At 47.3% G+C, this 18,311-nt stretch overlaps 1 long non-coding RNA gene across 2 annotated transcripts in view; it reads right to left on the reverse strand.

The window, feature by feature from the left end:
• Positions 1–4,978, reverse strand: part of LOC123459240 — a 68,601-nt gene extending 63,623 nt beyond the window's left edge. For both annotated transcript variants that reach the window (XR_006636124.1, XR_006636123.1), the window contains exon 1: positions 4,840–4,978. This is a non-coding gene — a long non-coding RNA (uncharacterized LOC123459240). The remainder of the gene's footprint in view (positions 1–4,839) is intronic.
• Between the last annotated feature and the right edge of the window lie 13,333 nt (positions 4,979–18,311).

Below are 18,311 nucleotides of genomic sequence, written 5' to 3' on the forward strand. Positions count from 1 at the left end.
CTGTAAAGGTTACAATCACCTTACCTTTTTCAGGAATCCTTTTTGGATCATTGGATTAGTGCGGGAACAGAAATGGGACCCTTTGCTCCTGCCCCAAGACTCCTGGACAGTCCTATCCTACATTAGGACCCCAAGCTCCCCCTGTTCAGGCTTTCCTTCAAAGGGGAAAAGCATTTGGTATCGCTGAGAACCCCATGCCACCTCTCAGGGTACTGGGGAAATTTAACCTGCGCACCTCACCCCCATCCTCTGGCGCTCCCAGCATCCTTTTCAAAGAGTAACATTCATTGTCTTGTACATCAGCCTCTTCGCTGATTGCCTGTCGTGCTGGGCTGAGCTCACCTCTCTCTATAATGTTTCATTTAATTTCGTACGTGGTGGGCCCTCTGAATTTCCTTCTAGCCTAAAGAACCCCACTTTCCTGGCCTGGACACATTGCAGTGGACCAAACTTTCAGCTGGTATCTACTCAGAAATGGAGGTACATACACATACCAAAGTGTCGCTTTTTGGAAGTTAGGCCCTCTTGGTCACTCCAGGGCTGAACTTCAAACTCAAAGCCTGGCTCAGTGCTGGCACCCCTATGCCACTGACCAGCCCATTCCAGGGCAATGAGATCTTAACAGCAAACGCTGTCGGTTAGGTGCCCAAATAGCATTCCCCATTCATCTTTTTCAAAGTTGATTTATAGCAATCGACAGGTTAAAGGCTCATCTGACTTCATTACTCTTAAAAGCTGTCTATTTCACAACTGTCACTTTTCATCACTTAGCTCAAATAAATACTTGAAGAAATGAATTGGAAGAGACTTTCAGATCATGTTTATAATTCTTGGTCGCCGCGTTAACATTCCTAATGACCTGACCCTCTGAGTTTGCGCAGACTCCTAAATTGGGTCGAAAATCCCTCCATTTATGCTACAAAACTTCAAAGGTGAATGGCTGGTAATGCAGTCTAAAAGAAGTGGAGCTGGCTACAAGTTGCCAAGCCCCTGTCCAGGAAACAAAGTTTCCTGGTAGCCTCAGAGGGCCCAGGCAGGCTACCAAAAGCCACTAAAGGATGGGGGACAACTTATGGGTCAACAGATTTGAGGAATCACCGATTGAAGGGGGAGGCAGACTAGCCCAACACCTGAGCCGCTAATCTTCTGGGGGACCATGTAGCTGAATCACTCAAAATTCACGGACAGAAATCCTGCTCAGAGCGTTTTCCACCACTCTCATCTCTACAATTGTTGTAAAATGGTTTCAAAGGTCCCAAAGACCTTAGGTGACTGAGTAGGGGACAATTCTTCCCAGTGGTCTTTAACTTAATGCTTGGGAAACCAACACCTAGGAAAGGAAGAAGTGGAGTGGGAACGCAGTCACATGGGTTGAAGTCCGTTCAATAAATCGAAATAGTTTCTTCCTCAATGTTACTCCCATTTGTTCAATGTTCAGTACTGGCTTCGCTAATAGGGGTTATTCATTATCTCTATTATCTACCTATCTATCTATCTATCTATCTATCTATCTATCTATCTATCTATCTATCTATCATCTATCTATCATCTATCAATCATGCCTCTATCTCCTCTCAGTAATGGGGAGCAGAAAGAAGGAAAAGAAAATTACAGAAAAGGAAAGGGAAGGAAATAAAATAAAAAGAAATACTAGCAAAATTGCCTGGTTTAGGAAACAACAACAACCAAAAAAAAATCAAGCGCTTTAGATTTTCTTTCCTTTTTGCCCTTCGCCCTTTTTCTAAGAAAAAAGAGAGAAAGAAGGAAAGGAATGGAAAGGAAAAGAAAAAGGGAAAGGATAGGAAAGGAGAGAGGGAAAGAGAAGGGGGAAAGGAAAGAAGGAAAGAAGGAAAGGAAAGGAAAAGGAAAAGGAAAAGGAAAAGGGAAAGGGAAAGGGAAAGGGAAAGGGAAAGGGAAAGGGAAAGGGAAAGGGAAAGGGAAAGGGAAAGGGAAAGGGAAAGGGAAAGGGAAAGGGAAAGGGAAAGGAAAGGAAAGGAAAGGAAAGGAAAGGAAAGGAAAGGAAAGGAAAGGAAAGGAAAGGAAAGGAAAGAGGTGAGGTCTCCGGAGCCGCGGTGGCCCGGTGACGGGCATTGGGGAGTGGCCGGCGGCCGGCGAAGGTGGCTCGCGCAGGGCCCGAGTGTCCGGACCGCAGCCGCAGCGCGGGCCTCGCTCGTTAGCTCGCTTGGGTCCCGCCGGACGGTGCAACTTTGTCGGCTCTGGCCGAGCAAGAGGCGCGGAACCAGCTGGGGCCTCGGCGGGCTAAGCTGGCGCCACACCGGCTCGATGGTGGCCCCGGGCTTTCTCCCACCCTGTGAACTCCTCGTCCCAGGCGGGTCGGGTCGGGCGAGAGCGCTCGGGGACAGCGCACCGAGGTTTGCGGAACTCTAAGTTAACGTCTCTGGGTGGCCGCCGCTTTCCAGCGCGGTCGCTTCAGTCACTCGGCCGCCGAAACCCGGGCTCGCTGCAGTGCCCTGGAGCGCCACCTCGCTTCGGAAACTGAAATTACACGACCCAGCCTCCTGAAGCCTAAATTGATTGTCCCCCCCCTCCCCCCGGACTTTTCCTTCATCAAAACACTAAAACACTCAGAAACGCTCTTCCCACGGGTTAAGAAACACTTTCTGTGACCGACATAGCTCAAAGCGGCTGCGCCGGAGAAGAAAAATGCATCAGCACCATTTCCCCAAACATAGGGTGAAGTCAGCAAGCTATGAAACTGCTTCGTAAAAATGGTAAAATGAATGGGACACCAGTGTATTTGGGGACATTCATCTGTAGCCAACGCAACTATCTCCCACGAGGCAGGTGCCTAAGAAGTCATTCCCTCTCGATTATGGTTTTCACCGAAATGCAGTCTTTCTGGTCAGTCAGGTATCAGAGGGCCTCTACAATACTAGGGGTCTTCCCACTGGAACTTTGTTAGCCTCCATTTTCAGGCTTGCCGTCAAAATTGTAAAACAAAACAAAACAAAACAAAAAAGCAGTCCCAGCATGTCCGTCTACAAACCAGTGAAAGTATCAAGAACAAAAATTACAGGTTACACAGAATTTTTTTTTTCTCCATTCGTTCCTATTTTATTCAGATGGCTACCTAAGATATTTGTTCACTCTTAAGTCCTTCCACTGGGCTATTAAATATCCTCAAAATCAATTCACTTACATGCTACAAATCTTTGCTTCGTTTTCTTTTCAAAGTGCATCAGCTCTGATAGATGTGATAACTGTAAGCTCACTGTACATAGCTAATGTAGTTTCGGACATAGGGCTTCCCACTTGTGGTCCAGGCAAGGTTTGTGTGGATCACCTGTCTTGAAAGGGAGCAGAACAGTTGCTTGCAAGTTTAATATATGTGTTTTTTTTTAAGGTGTTCAATGGATACTACGCAAAAAATGATGGCTGATTTGGGGACTAAGAGGGTGGAGACAGGGTGTGAGGGAGGGAATGTATTTCCCTGCCAGCCTAGGCAAACCGAATTTGAAGAGCCTTTCTTGAAACTTTGAGCTGCTGTGTGTTGAGTTGGCAAGATGAGTCTCCCAGGGCCAGGCAGGGGATGGTGAGAGTGCCCTTTCCATGAGCAACCAGGGCTCCCCTGTACAGATTAGAAAGCTCCCAGAGCCCCTGCTCTGAAATTACAGGGCTTCATTGGGAAAATAGCCAGGTTAGCTTTCTGGCCGGCTTGTCCATTTTCCATCAGGCTAGGAAAGATTCCTAAGAGACCACAAAAGAGAGAGGCCCAGCTTCCTAGTGGGATCAGCCAGTTCTGGAGGGTTGACCAGGTCCCTGCGAGTTCTGGGGCTAGGAGCAGAGAGTGCTAACTTGTGGAGAAAGTTGCTGAGAGATCTTGAAAACTAAGTGTCAATTCCAGAGTGGGTTCGACTGAGAGAGGGGAGAAACATCACAGGAAATAACATATTTAAATCTGCATGTCTACATGGAGAAGGGGAATTCTAAATTATAAACTGCTTTTCTCTCTCACCCTCATGTCCCTTATCTTGATTTCTTTCTTTCACCCTTCCCTCTTTGCAATTTCAGGCTTTCTGACAATCTCCCCCAACCCCTTCAATAACGCCTGGAGATGATTTTTTTTTTTCTTTTACTGCTATTACACTTCCTACCGCAAGATGCAGTGGAAGGCGGCAGAGTTTGTATTACAACTATGTCACAATGTTTCACTGATGCAAAACATGTAGCCAGAGGGTGCTGCTAATGACTACTGGATTAGAGTGAGATTGAGAGTGGAGAAGGAGAAAGAAAGAACGGGAGACAGGAAGGGAGAGAAGAATTTCATTAGAGAGCAAGGGGAATCGTCCTAGATTCAGGCCTATAATCTAATCAGTCTATTTTCACATCCAAAGGTCTTCTCTGCCTGTGAGGGAGAGCTTGAGAGAAACTATTACGCTTTTAAACACCACAAAGATTTTTTTTGCATGTTAATAACTATTAATTATGTTTATACTTAAGTGAAGAACTCCCTTTTAGAAGGGATCAAACTTTAAAAAAAACACTTAATATTAGATTAGAGCTTGTTCCTAGTCTGAGGCCTTTTGGAAGCAGGTTGCGGGCAGGTAATCACCCAAGGGTGTATGCAGCACAGAGAGGACAACAGAAACTTAAGGCCAGCGCCCACACTAGGGCACTCAAATGCACAACTATCTGCGCCGACGTGATGGGGCCCAAGATGCCCCATCGTGGAGGTGAAGGAGCCCGCAGGCGCCGCCAGCCTTCCCCAGCTCAGCCAGCGCTGGATCTTGGCAACACGTCTCTTGGGGCTCGGAACTCCCCGGTGCCCTCCCCGGGGGACCAGCTACTTAGGGAAGCGTGAGGTTTCGCGGTTCCTACCGTGGCCCAGGCCGGTCCCACCGCCCTTGCAGTCCGCTTCTGCACCCCGGGGCACGCGAGAAGAGCATCCCCTTGGGGCCGCGGCCCTGTGAACCCGGGGAGCCCTTGGCTCCCTCCCGGACGAGCTGATCTCGCTCGGGGCCCGGCTGCCGAGCGTAGTGTGGGTGGCGGGTGCGGGTGAGGTTGAAGGGGAGTAGGGGAGGCGGGAGGGGGCAGAGGGGCGGAGGCGGGAGCCCGGCGTTAAGCCTGGAAGCATGGCTGTTTACCCAAACGATTTTCTTTTCAGGCTGGAGACGCCAATGAGACAAGATCAAACTGCCCTCCAAGCAGTGCGTGTGGTGTGGTGTTTTGTGTGTGTGTGTGTGTGTGTGTGTGTGTGTGTGTGTGTGTGTGTGTACGTGTGTGTCTCCTCTTACCAAGCGGGGCTTTGTGAATGGGGCGGGGGAGGGAATCCCGGAGGCCGGTTGGGAGGTTAGGCCGACCCGGGCACCAGCGCCTCCTCTTGGGGGCAAGGCAAAGCCAGGCGTAGCTTGTGGGTCCCGTGCCTGCTAAAGGCAGCCCAGGCGCACCGCGGTCCAGGGAGAGGGAGGGAGGGAGGGAAGAACGTGAGAGCGAGAGCCAGAGAGAGAGAGAGAGAGGTAGGGAGGGAGGGAGGGAGCGAGCGAGCGAGCGAGAGAGAGGGAGGGGAAGGATAGGAAAACCACTGGAACATGTTGAATCACACCCTTCTTCAATTCCTTTTCTCTCCCCCAAAGCTTACATGCAGCATGTTGAACCACTGTTTTCTCCCTTCTTCCCTTGCTTCCGATCAATTAGCTACAAATTGGGCCAAAGTTTTGGTGATTAAGGTACAATTCAGGCTGGAGACACGGACCACCAGTACTGTGCCTGGATCAAGAGGGCACCAGCGGTCTGCATTATCAGAATATTTGCCATGTTTAAAGGAACCCAGACCAGAGTATCTATTAGCCTGGGGAAGAGTCGAGGACAGAGAGGAGATAAGCACGTGAAGGCAGACCTGAAGCATATATCAGGAGACTGTCAACTTGGGTGTGGCTCTTCCAGCTGCTTCAGGGGCCGTGAGGATTTAAATATCGTTGCAAAATAATCATGATAATAATGATGGTATTTGATAAAAAAAAGAAAGAAAAGAAAGGGAAGGCAGGGTTAGATTTGTTAAGGTCAAACAATGATTAAAACCTGGTAATATGGGCATATTGCCCCTGTATTTTCTTTCTCCCAGTCCACTTCCCAGCTGTCCATTGGAAGTTTACCTAACGAATCTGGAAGGAAATGGTGTATCCCAGTGCTTCTCCTTTCTGCCTCAGTCTGCTTCAAGGTGCTCCCATCCTTCCCTCTGCCACACTTTCTCACTGGATTCCTTTGGGTAGGAGAAGGGGGAGGGGGGCTCTAACCCACAGCTTTGCTCTTGTTCATCAGACATTTCCCAGGAGAAAACATCCCAATTCCCCTTTTAAAAAGATATATCATCATCACCATCCTGGCATTGCTAGGTTGCATTTATTTAACTAAAACTCTCCTTCCCTGGTGCTGACCCAAGGCAGGGCACATTAGGGATCTGGTAGCACTTGGTTCAGGTTTCTGTATACTCCAGTCTGGTGGACCAAGTCTGGATCAACACCCTCTGGAAGGATACAGGGCCTTTCTCCCAGCGTGCTTGGTTTGGAGCATGTGAGTCCAGAGCTGAAGGGCTAAAGGCAGCTGATGGTCATTGGGATAAGCTATGGGACGTCCTGAGGATATACCAGGGGTCGTTGGTATGGGATAAATGTATATGAGGGAGGATGTTCCTCATAGAAGAAAACATATGAGCTTGGTGATGTTAAAAACAATTGCTATATTTTATTGACATTTTTGTGGGCCTGCTACTGTGGGTGTCCCAAGCCCAGGAACAGTGCTGACCCAGAGTAAGGTCTGGCCAGGGCAGCAGTTGGCCAGGTAAATGGGAATGCATCATTGGAGGGTTCAAGCTTTCTGCCCCTCAGTATACTCCTTGGCCAGGACCAGGGTGTCAGGGTACTGTGAGCATTCATGATCAAGCCTGAGGTGACATCCTTTAATTCTATTGATAGGTATCTGGAAAAAAAAAAAAAGTTAGCTGTCTCATTTGGCCCCAAACCTTGGGGCTCAGAGAGAGACAGGCAGGCAATGAATTTTATTCTTCTTCACACTGGAATTCTGACAGGAAAGTGAACTGGTCATGGTCGCTGAGATCAGGCCTGCCTGGGTACATGGAACACTGCTACATGCAAGGAGGCCAGGTTTATAGCCAGGCCATAGGCCTTGTGGCAGTTGCAGTCTCCATCCTAGGTCCTGGCAATGCTGCTCCAAGCCAGGTACACCTCCCTTGTGTACCAGGGGTTTCTTGACCGAAGATTGCTCAGGATCAGCCAGAGAAGGGTCTTGACTCTCTTCCTGGTGCACTGCCTGGCCAGGAGCAAGACCAGGGCTGCCTCTGCCCCACTCAGACCTTTTCACGCACCATCCCCTGGAGTTCTCCATCCTCCATCTCTCAGGCCGGACTGGGCTGGAGTTTTGCTCTATTCTCAGCCAGTCTGTCCCATCCCCCTAAAGCTGGGGGCTGAGACTTTCTGGTAACCCAGTGTCTTGCCCCTGAGGTTGAAAAAAAAAATCAGGCGCTGCTCTGTCTGGAGACAAAAGGCCTTGGCCGGCAGGCTCCAGTAGGCCTAAAAGCTGTGTCTTTTGCACCCGCCTCTGCAGAGGCAACAGGAGCAGGTGGAAACATCTATGCAGGGGTGGCTCGGGGCAGAGAAGTTTTATTGATACCTGAAATTGAACACCTCGCAGTCCGAAGGCATCAACTGCACAGCAGGGCATCTGCTCCAGAAATATAAAGTCTGCCCCTAGCACTCCTCGCCAGCACCCAGCCAGCCACCCTCCTATAAAGGGGCCCTTACTGCTGGTTTTTTCCTACTCAGCTCACAGCAAATCACCTGACAGCTTAGAAATGCTCACCCCTGATATCGACCCGCAGGTGTTACTTCTTTCCCTAAAAATGACTCTGTCTTTCCTGCTTCTACAAGACCCCAGGGAAAATTCACTGGTTTTAACATTAAAAAAAAAAATCTTTAAATTCTCTCTAGATGTGAGACGCATTGGGAACTCATGGAGTCACAATCAGCTCCCCATGCCCCGCTCCCAGCTGCACCTGGGAAGCTAGTTCTGAGATGAAGAAATAGTCTTTTCTTGCAGTCATTCTTTCTGATTCTACAAATAAGCATGGCACTAGAAATACCTTGGGCTTTAGAATATTGATAGATGATAGCAGCAATATTCACAATTGATCCTTTAAATAGGCAGACATCATAAATCATGTTCAATGTCCTGACAGCAGAGTACTTCACTTAATAATCTAATTAAGATTAAAACTACAGAGGTATTGGAGGCAATGGCTATTGATAGCTTCAAAAATTGCATTCTGGATAAGATGGTGGAATATAGTTGGACCTTGGGTAAATTTAACCCTCTTCCCCCAAAATAGGATCCTTTGGCCCTGCTACCTCACACCAGACATAGTGACCCAGGATCTGTTTAAATAAATAGACCTGCTGTTTTTAGAAATGATACATCTTAGGAGGAGAATTAGGGCTTGGATTTGGTTAGTTTCATGGGTTTAGGAGTTCTTCCAACATTTATTCTTTCAGTCTTGAATATAGATCTTAAAGAATGTCAGGAGTCCCCAGAAACAATATTTTGTTATTTCTGTACACTTCGGTCCCTCCATAAAGTTTTCAAATGTACACAAAAATAACAGCATATAAAGGACTTGCCAGGCTACAGCAGCCATTACCTTAGATTGTGCCTTGTATACAAGTTGCTCCCTGGTCAAAGTCAGGGGCCTCAAGATAGGAACCCAAACTCCTGAAAAGCACACAGGCTTCCATGAATGGATTCGAGAGCCCACTCTTAGTATCACGGATAGACTTGATTGTAAGTGCAACTGAATTTATTTCAAAAAGTGGAATATTAATCGAATCCATCAGAGCTGACAAATGAGAAATATCTGAGAGTCAGTATTAATTTACAACTTAGTTATTAGTTAAGAATCACCTGCCTTGTAACAGTAATTAATAATGCTCATTTGGAAATTCCCTCCTATTCTTTTCATTGTCCTCTGTCTCTTAAGGAAGGAAAGAGAAAGGAAACAAATGACCTATCTCAGCAGAAACAGAAAACACTGAGTCATTTGTAGGGAGCACAAAACTGGAAAATATAAAAGAAAGGAAAAAAAGATTAACCCCGTGGGAGGCTATCAAGAAATAAAGTACAGAAGGAGGGCTAGTAAATCAGAAAATAAATTCTGTGCCCATACACCACGAGCAGACCACTAAAGGTTGAATTTCAAATGGCCCAGAAACCCCATCAAAAACGAACAGTGCTGCTAAAATATCTTGAGAGGAGCTCAGCTCTGAATCCAGGCAAAGCTCAGGGCATTGTCTGTTTTGTTGTTGTTAACAATGTATTTCTTTATAGCCCAGGAGCAGACATGTGCAGGCTCTTTCCCAAATTCCATCCCTGGAGACCAAATAGGCTTTCATGTGTCTGGTGTCATCTCTGCTCTCCATCTTAAACAATCCCTCACCCCAACACACATCCATTTTTACATGGATTATTGGACTATTTTAGCCCCACCTAAGCTGCATGCCAAAATAATGACTTGTTCAAAAACTATAAATTATGCCAGCATCGGAGTTTAGAAAATCATTTAAATCAACAGACTTAATGTGAAAACGTAAAGGAATTCCCAACTATCTGCTCACTAAGGAAGACCTGATACTTCACTGGATTTATATATTTGTTGGAAGAGGGAAGAAATTTTCAAGTTGGTTAACAAAAGAAAAAAAAATAGGTGGAAAAAAGAATAACCTTAACTTGGGCAAACTTTATCCAGTCATTATTATAAGCTCTGGTTTTGTCTCATTGAGCCAGGCTAAGTCCACAAAAGGTAGCTAGAGATTGAGATTTATTGGTCTCTAAATGAAAAGATTCATTTGATATCAGAGGTTAACTCAAAGTTCCTACACTGTGACTGGCTTCGGCAAATGCTTTGTGGAGTCAGCACTAAAGCAGTTCAGAGAAATCTTAAAACACACTCAAAGATACAGACACACAAACACATTCACTCACTTAAAACACAAATGTGTCTCCTTTTTCTTCATGTCTTTTGTCACTCCAAACCTTTGGTTAGTTTATTTCTAGGTTGCTTGGATTATTTGCACTCACCCCTACCCCCACACAAACACATTGGCATGTTGTATCTTTTACTCTTATTAGCAGCCATTTCAAGAATAAGGGAGAAGTTAGGAAAGTAAAAAAAAGAGAAATGTATTAGTTCTAGTAAAACAAAATATGTTTGCAGATGAAGTGCATGAAGAAGAGAGATAGAATGGTGGGGGGGGGAATAAAACATAAGATAAACATAAGTAAATCAATGGAAATTGATGAAATGGGTTTTTAGTGGAGAAAGGGAGGGAAGAAGAGGAGGAAAGAGTAAGAGAGAAGAGGAAGAAGAAGAGGAGGAGGAGGAACAAGGAGGAGCTAGGAACACTGAGAAGGAAGCTGGTTACTGGGAACAGCAAAAAGTAGCCTGGATCTGAGACCCAGTGGAAGGGGCAGACTATGGAGATGCTAATGAGGGAACATTAACCTTCCAGTAGGGTCTGTGACACTGGCCCTTCACTGAATGTCTGACCAGGGCTGTCAGCAGCTTCCCTCTGCACCAGGGACATGAGATAATCGCTCTGAAACCTACCAGCCTTGGTGCATGCAGGCTCCGAGCCACTGTTGTGGGCAGCAGAGAGTAACAGCAATTCCTGGCAAAGAAAATGTAAACAAACAAACAAACAAAAACACTGTAATCAGGTGCAGAAAGTGAACCTGTCCAGATGGGATACATTTGTTCAAGTTCAGAGCCCGTTAAGGCTGCAACAGGACAGGGCAGGTGCTGGAAGACCAAAGAAATAAGAAATATCTTCATTTTACTCTATTTTACTACCAAAGGCCCTGAATACACAGGCCTCTATGAGGCTACACCAAGCATGATTTTTTTTTTTTTTAATCTCTAGGACATTGCTACTAGACTAGAGCCATTTTTGCTTAGCCATAGAAAATGTAGTGGGTCAATGTGGCGATTTTGAAGAACAGAGAAGTTCAAGAGGATAAATACAGAAACAAGCAAAAGGGAAAAATTTAAAAGTGAATCTCTGTCAAAATACAAAGACATTAAAACACACACACACACACATACACAGTTTAAACAGACAAACAAGCTAACAACTAAACAGACAACAAAAAATACATTTCTTCTTTCATAGACTAAGGATTGCTGAGATGATTTGGAAATTCTGTGGGCCTCCTCCTTCTTCTCCTCTTCCTCTTCTTTCTTCTTCTCTTCCTTCCTCTTCTCCTTCTTCTTCTTTTTCTTCTTCTTCTTCTTCTCCTCCTTATCCCACCCTCTCTCTCTCTCTCTCCTCCCCCCCCCCAGTCACAGAAACCCTGTAATATCTAAAGAAGAAAGGGGTGGCTGAAAAGCTGGGGACAACTCCCCGTTGGAGGCAAAGGGGTCGTGTTTCCAAGTAGAGACATCAGCAAACCACAATCTTAGTGACAATGACAGCGCAAAATTATGTTTAATGTTGGAAGGGGGAAAGGGGAAATAAAAATTAGCACAGAGAAAATGTTTCCCAGACTTGGTCACAATTAAGGCAGAGGCGCATGGATGGCACAACTGTATGGGGCTATTGCAGGGAGGCTGTGACCCTGCCAGGTGCCCGCTCTAGGTGGAGGCAAAGGCCCACCTGCCCCTCAGTCTTCACTCCCAGTGAAGGTTGCTTTTGAGGGAGATTAACGACACTCCATGACCAATCATTTCATTTAGTTCAGAACGATTTTGGAGAGGAAGGAATGTTCTAGACTTTTCATCCTGCTGGAGATGACAGTTCATACACTGGCCTGCTTGTCCCCAAAGCCAGAGGGCTTTTTAATTAGTATTAATAATGAGGTGGGGGGAACGAGGGTTGCTTGTGGATGTACAACCCCTCCCCCTCCCGCTCTTAGGAATTTCAGGAGCTACTGGGAGAAGATGCTTAAGGAAAGTGAACATTATTTAATACATTAGCATTTTTTCTTCAAAACTTGCCATCTGCCTGCCTCTAGAGCCCACATATAGGTGAGGCAAACTCCGAAGCATTGTACCCTTCCACTCCCAAGAGCAGAGCCAAAGGCAGGCAGACAGCACACACCCTGGGGGATTGTCCCAAAGATAGCTAGGGAGGCGGGAAAGGGGGCATTTCCAAGGGAGTGGCAGGTTCTTTTCAGTGTGGGAGTTTTTCATAAACTGCTTATTGAGAGAGAGAAGGGAGAGAGAGAGAGAGGGAGAGAGAGAGAGAGAGAGAGAGGGAGAGAGAGAGAGAGAGATCCCCCTTTCTGCGGTGGCATAGAGAATATAATTTGCCTTTGTCTGAACAGTACCATATTATTGTGGTTATTAAACACATGCGTTCCCTTTTCCATGGCAGGCTAGAAGAAAGGGGAGAAAAAGTGGAGAATGGAAAACTCATTTTTCAAAGAATACAAATTAAAAGGTAAATTTATTTAAAAAAAAACAACTAAAGCAGGTATAGAAGAACGGGGTATGGCATGCATCAAAATTCATGATTAATAATAAAAGAACAAGTGAGGAGAAACCACACGAAGGGAAACATTCTTAAGTATTGGAGACTTATCTGTGCAAAAGAATTCAGAGAAAAACTTGGAGACGGCAACTATCGTTTCCTATGTAGTTTCTACAAGACAGGTTTTTTTTTTAAATAAAAAATAAACAAAACCTGCAAAACAGCTATATGTAAGTGCTGTAGTTACACAATTTGATTTTAGCAACAAGTATCAAAGGGTCTAAACTAATTGATTGTCGAGTTCTTTGGCCACTCTCCAAAAAGCAATATAGATTTGATTACATGTTGCTTAAAACTCCTTTTCTTCGAGCAGTGTGAAACATGTAATAAAAGTCATAAACCGTATCGAAGAATTTTTTCCCCATAAGCATAAATACTCAAGTGACACTTGAAAATCTTAGCTAATACACCCAATGGGTTAAAAAAAAATAAAAGGCATGTGCAAGGGGCAGCCACATAATAAAATTTAACTGTTAATCCATGTTAAACCATTCAAAATAACCTGCGTTTGTGGGTGGGAGTTTTACAGGGGAGGGGTCGTGGTGAGGAGACCTCACACCGGACACCTGACTTGATCAAATGCTCTCCATCTAAACCGTTTTCTCCTTATTAAGAAGGAAGCTCTGTCTTTGAAAAAGACACCCGGAATGTTTACACCTAGGAAACAGATCTGAAAGTTGCAGCCGAACTTCCGGAGCTCTCTTTAACCAAGAGCCTGAAAAGCACCAGGCAGCCCCAGTTCTCCTCCGGCGGAGACCAGTCTCTGCGCTGGGAGAAGGGGCTGGTGAAGCGGGCGCGCTCCTAAAGTGGCAGCGGCTGCGAGGCGACGTCCTCCTTCTTCCCCTCCCCGGCAACCCCCCTCGCGCCCCATTGTCCTCCATTATCCATGACCCCTACTGGCTGTTCAGTCTAAAACCAGCCTGGGTGCCCCTTTGGCCAGCAGCAGCTCAGAGAAGGAAAGAGTCCCGGCGCCACGCTTGCGATTTGGTCGGGATCAACGTCGGCAGCCAAGTAGCTGGCCACCATCAAGCTGGCGGATCCTCGCGTTGCAGGGCCGTGCCCTGTCGTGGCCACGCGGGCTGACTGCAGGCGAAGAGCTGTAAAAATCCACGTGAGCCGCCCCCTCCTCCTGCTGCCCGCGGCCCCTGACACTGCAGCATTGAAGCCGGCCCGGAGGTCCCCGAGGTCTCCGAGTGTGACAGTACTCAGCATAGCGGGTAGATGGCACAATTTTCTAACATTTAGAGAGAGGAACCCACGCTGGGAGCAATAAGTCCATTTAAAAGCCCTTTATTTAAGAGGAACAAAGATAACTGACAAGCGAAGTACAGAGACATCTCAATGAAATTTCCAAAGAAGAAAGAGAAATCAGAGGCCAAAGCAAATGGGAACTGGGCTTGATGGAACAGGCCAGCACTTTCCTACCCCTCAGGAAAAGAGAAAGAGAGAGAGAGAGATAAAAGACAAAAAGAAAGAGGTGGTGGTCCCATGGGGCTGTGTGTGTTAACCATCACAGCCCAAACCAAATTCAAGAATCTATAGCGAAGAGAACTATGCTGAATGGGCACGGTAGGGACAGGTGGGGGAGAAATCAGGTCAGTTTAGGAGAAGGGCCTTAGAAGTTTTGCCCCAGCCTTAAAGACTCCTTCCCAACCTTTGACTCTGGTTTGGCTGGGTGGGATCCTGGGATCCCAAGGGCACACCAAAGTCCCTCCCAAAGCCTGAGAATCCAGGCCTTCTGTCCAGGAGTTGTCTGCCCTGACAGGATGCTCAGGGCTATCACTACGTCAGAGAACTCAGGCCTTACGATTTGTTCAAAGCCAGAACACTTGCAGATTCAGGAACAGTTGCGATCTTTTCAAAACCAAGAAGGGAACCAAAACAGCTTGTTCAGTGCTCTGGCATGGCAGCTACAGGCTCTCCACCTGCAAACCTGCAATCTAGACCTCCCACACTCTCCAAGAGAGAATAGTCACAGGTCACTAGGAGACAGAGAGGTGAGGAGAGACCAAAAGACGGATGCAACTTCCCCTCTGGTCCACTGGGCAGCGCATGGCCCCATAACCCTGGTCCTTTTGCTTGGCACAGTGATTGACGCACACAGGGGGTCAAATGATATTTGGGTGGGTGCTACCCGGCATATTTGCTGAGTAAACCTCCTGCGCTGTGCTGAAGGCGAATCCCCGTTGATAAATCCATCATCACGGTGTTTTTTCTTTTTCAGGGAGGCAGCCGCGCCACTAAATTCATCTTACATTTGTAGCGCTTTAATAGACATTTATTAAATGCTTTTAGAGAGAGGCATGGGGCGCGTGATTACATCCTAGTTATAGACGGAACATAAAGACTCACGTTAACACCCATTTGCAGGAAGGAAGGAAAAGGTGGGGAGGGGGTGGTAAGGCAGATGGATGAATCTAGGAGAGATGGGCGGTGGGGGACACAGAGCCTGGGTTATTAGAAAGGGCTGCCTGGTGAGGATCAAGGCAAGAGCTATGGGAAGGGCAAGTCTCAGACTGTGGAAAGAAGTACCCACTCCTTTATAAGTTGGGAGTTTCTTTCCCTTGCCCCCCTCCTCCATTTTCTGTTTGGGGTCTCCTATTCAGTCTGTCAGAGAACAAGAGATGCTGGTGCTGCCTCAGCTCAACCCCCTTTCTCACTTTATTTCTGGACCTTCCTATTGCTCATAGGAACCGCTAAACTAGGGAGAAAGGGAAAGAACCTGGGAACTTCAGGATTCCAAGAACCCCTTTAAAACACCCCTTACACCTGCCTTTCAACCAAATATCTATAGAGCTAGGCCAGGCTTCAAGCAGCATAAAGGAGATGTTCCCCGGACCCAACAAGGTAGCCCAGCTAGTTCTGAGGACTCTCCTTGGCTTGGCAAGCGATCAGACAGAATGCCTCCTCCACTCAGCGCCAGAAGGGAACCCTGCACCATTTTTGCTCCTCCATCTACTCCTGCCTGGGACCATTTCCTGAGCTTCTCCCTCAACCCTATCTCATAGCTTCATTGCTTTTCAGAGACCTAGGCCCCAAAGGATGCCTAACTCTAAAGGACCAAACTTTGTCCTGAGATCCCCCAAAGGCCCTGCCTAAAGGCCTAGTTCTCCTGCCCTAGTCAGTTCTGCTGGTTCCCTTGGGACACAGCAACTGACCCCAACCAGACAGGACAGCAGGGGACAAGACTCTCTGCCTTCCCTGGCTCTTGGTAAGGAACACTTCCGCTATCTCAAAGTTGCCATAAGAAAATAAATACAAGTGACATTGTACTCAGCCAAAGCTCATTAGTTCGTTGTCCAGGCCTAATAAAGGAACAGAAGCGCAAATTATAGAGTTCGGCTTCAACACACGCTCTGTCACCCGAGATCAGCGCACCACGAGCCTGATTCCAATTGCTCTGAACTTGCTGCGCAGTTTGCCCCCCCCCCCCGCAAGCTGGAGGTTGGGTGGAAAAATATAGTTCCAAAGGGGGCAATGATCAAGCTTTTCCTCTCGGAAGCCTGTGCCACCTCATTTCCCATCAGTAATCCCAATAAAATTAACATTGTGGCCGCAATTGAAAAGAGTAGAGCCCACGACACTCCTGAAATAACACACTCTCCCCCAGCAAAAAGGTAAAAAGCAAAAATGGCTCTTTGTTCAGCTAATTAACGAAGGCCCAACTCTGAACGCAGATGTGTTTGCTTAGCTAATCACAAGCATGTTTCTTTCAAGGAACGTCATTTTGTGGGGGCCACTGGGAGTATTGGAGAGAAAGACACTGCTCCCCCAGGCCTTTTTTGCCTGGGGGTCTCTCTCCCCAGCCTAAGATCCAGGGGCTGAATCCAGGCAGCCCATCTTTCACACATTTCTTCTCATCTGCCCAAACCCAGAGGCCCAATAGGTAGGGACCTCCTCAACTACCCTCAAGGCCAGACCTGCAAGTCATAAGGGAAGAAAAAAATGAAAGTTTGAATGACACAGAAGCCATATTAAATGAGGCAGTTTTACAATTCACTTTGAATAAGACGCTAACTTATTACAAGTGTGTTATCAGAAGGACGATAAGATTTATAACTCCAAGAGTCAGCTTTGCGCCTTAATGACAATAGATGTTAGGGGAGGAAATCTGTTCTCTATTAGAAGAGATGGAAGTCCCTTCCTTCCCCGTCGTCTTCAAGTATCCAGAGTCGTCTAGGAGGACAGTTACCAAGCAAGCTCTTTGTGTCTCCAAAGGAAAGGTTCTTCCTTTCTCTTTGACCACAAGACCAGGTCTGCTTGTTGGGTTAGCACTTCACCCAGATTTTTAAGGAGGGGGGGGCAGGAGAGAATGAGTTGGAGATGGGAAAGGCAGAGGGTTCTCAGCCCTCTTCCAGTCCATACAGCAAAACTCTTCCCTTCTTCTTGACCATACAAAAGACAGCTTTCCCTTAAACCAATACAGTCAACAAACTTTAAAAAGGAAAAAAAAAAAAAAAAACTGGGGTCCTATTACAAACCAACGCCCAGCACTAACTGCTTTAAAATTACTTCATAATTAGATTTAGTTGAATTTCACCATTAATTAGGCAGCCGCACTGCAGGGAGCCTTTGAAATCTGAGAAAATGGGAAAAATCATTTGAAGCACGTTTTTTAAACCCAACTTCAATAAATCTTGACAAGGCCTGGAATTCAGAGAGTACCTCACTCCTCTCCCAGGTGGTTGATAGGGATCCCCAGGCCCCGGCTAGGGTTAGAACTAGATGTAGGAGACAGTCCCACCTCGACCTTAACCTACAGTCTCTGAAGAGGCCTTGGGAGGGCACTTTGGGTGGCTAGATCTGTCTCCCTGTTGCCCCAACCCTGTTGCCGAGAGAATATCTTCCTCTGTAGATGCGTTCCTTCAAAGGGCACAGTCGACTAGGTCTCAAATATTCCTAGGGCCTGCGACCACCCTCTAGAACCCAAGCCTGAGCCCCTGCTTAGTGGTACTACCTAAACAAATCTTCCTCCTGAAAGCTACCTTTCCCAAAACTTTGACAGGCAAGCTGTGCGAACCGCTCCGGTCCGGCCGGGTTCGCAGCCCGCCCCCTTCCCCAGCGGGTCTGGGCCCGCGGAGAGTCCAGCGCAGCCCCTGCATTAATGAGCGCGAGAACTGACCGAGGTCTGTGAATCCTGCCTTCTCCCCCTCCCCCTATACCATTCAAACACTTCAGATCATTTGTGGAGACCGATGGCCGATTTTTAAAAATTCTTCTAATTTAGTTCTTGGATGGAGAGGATGCAGGAAATACACTCTCCTGATTATTGTGGGGGGGGTGGAAAAGAGGGAGGTAGAGTAATGCGTGTACCAATATTTCCCTCTACAAATGCTATCGCTTTAATTACAGCATAATCGGGGACTGCACTCACTTGCCAGGCAGTTTAAAAAAGGGTTTTTTTCAGCCTTGCAGGCGGAATGCCCCTTACACTCCCCCCACAGCCCCCCTCCCTTTTCTTCTTTTTGGTAACCAATGTGTTTTCTATTACCCGGCCGTGCAGTGCCTGGCAGCCGGCGCTCGCGGTGCAATGGGAGACGCCATGTTGGCTCAGCTCATAGGACCAAGTCAAAAGGGAGCTCGGAGGCAGAGTTTCACACGCTCCGGAGGCTGACCGCCCCCACCCCTGCCCGCCCGCCCGCCGCACATCCCCGGAGCGCAGCTCCTCCGCGCGCCCGCCCGCACCCCGGGCCTTCCCCGGGCGCCCGCGGGGTCTGCCGCGCATCAGGAGTGGGGGGAGGAGGGGGCCGGGGGCCC

Source organism: Jaculus jaculus, chromosome 3 (genome assembly GCF_020740685.1).
Source record: "Jaculus jaculus isolate mJacJac1 chromosome 3, mJacJac1.mat.Y.cur, whole genome shotgun sequence".
NCBI classification, from domain to species: Eukaryota; Metazoa; Chordata; class Mammalia; order Rodentia; family Dipodidae; genus Jaculus; species Jaculus jaculus.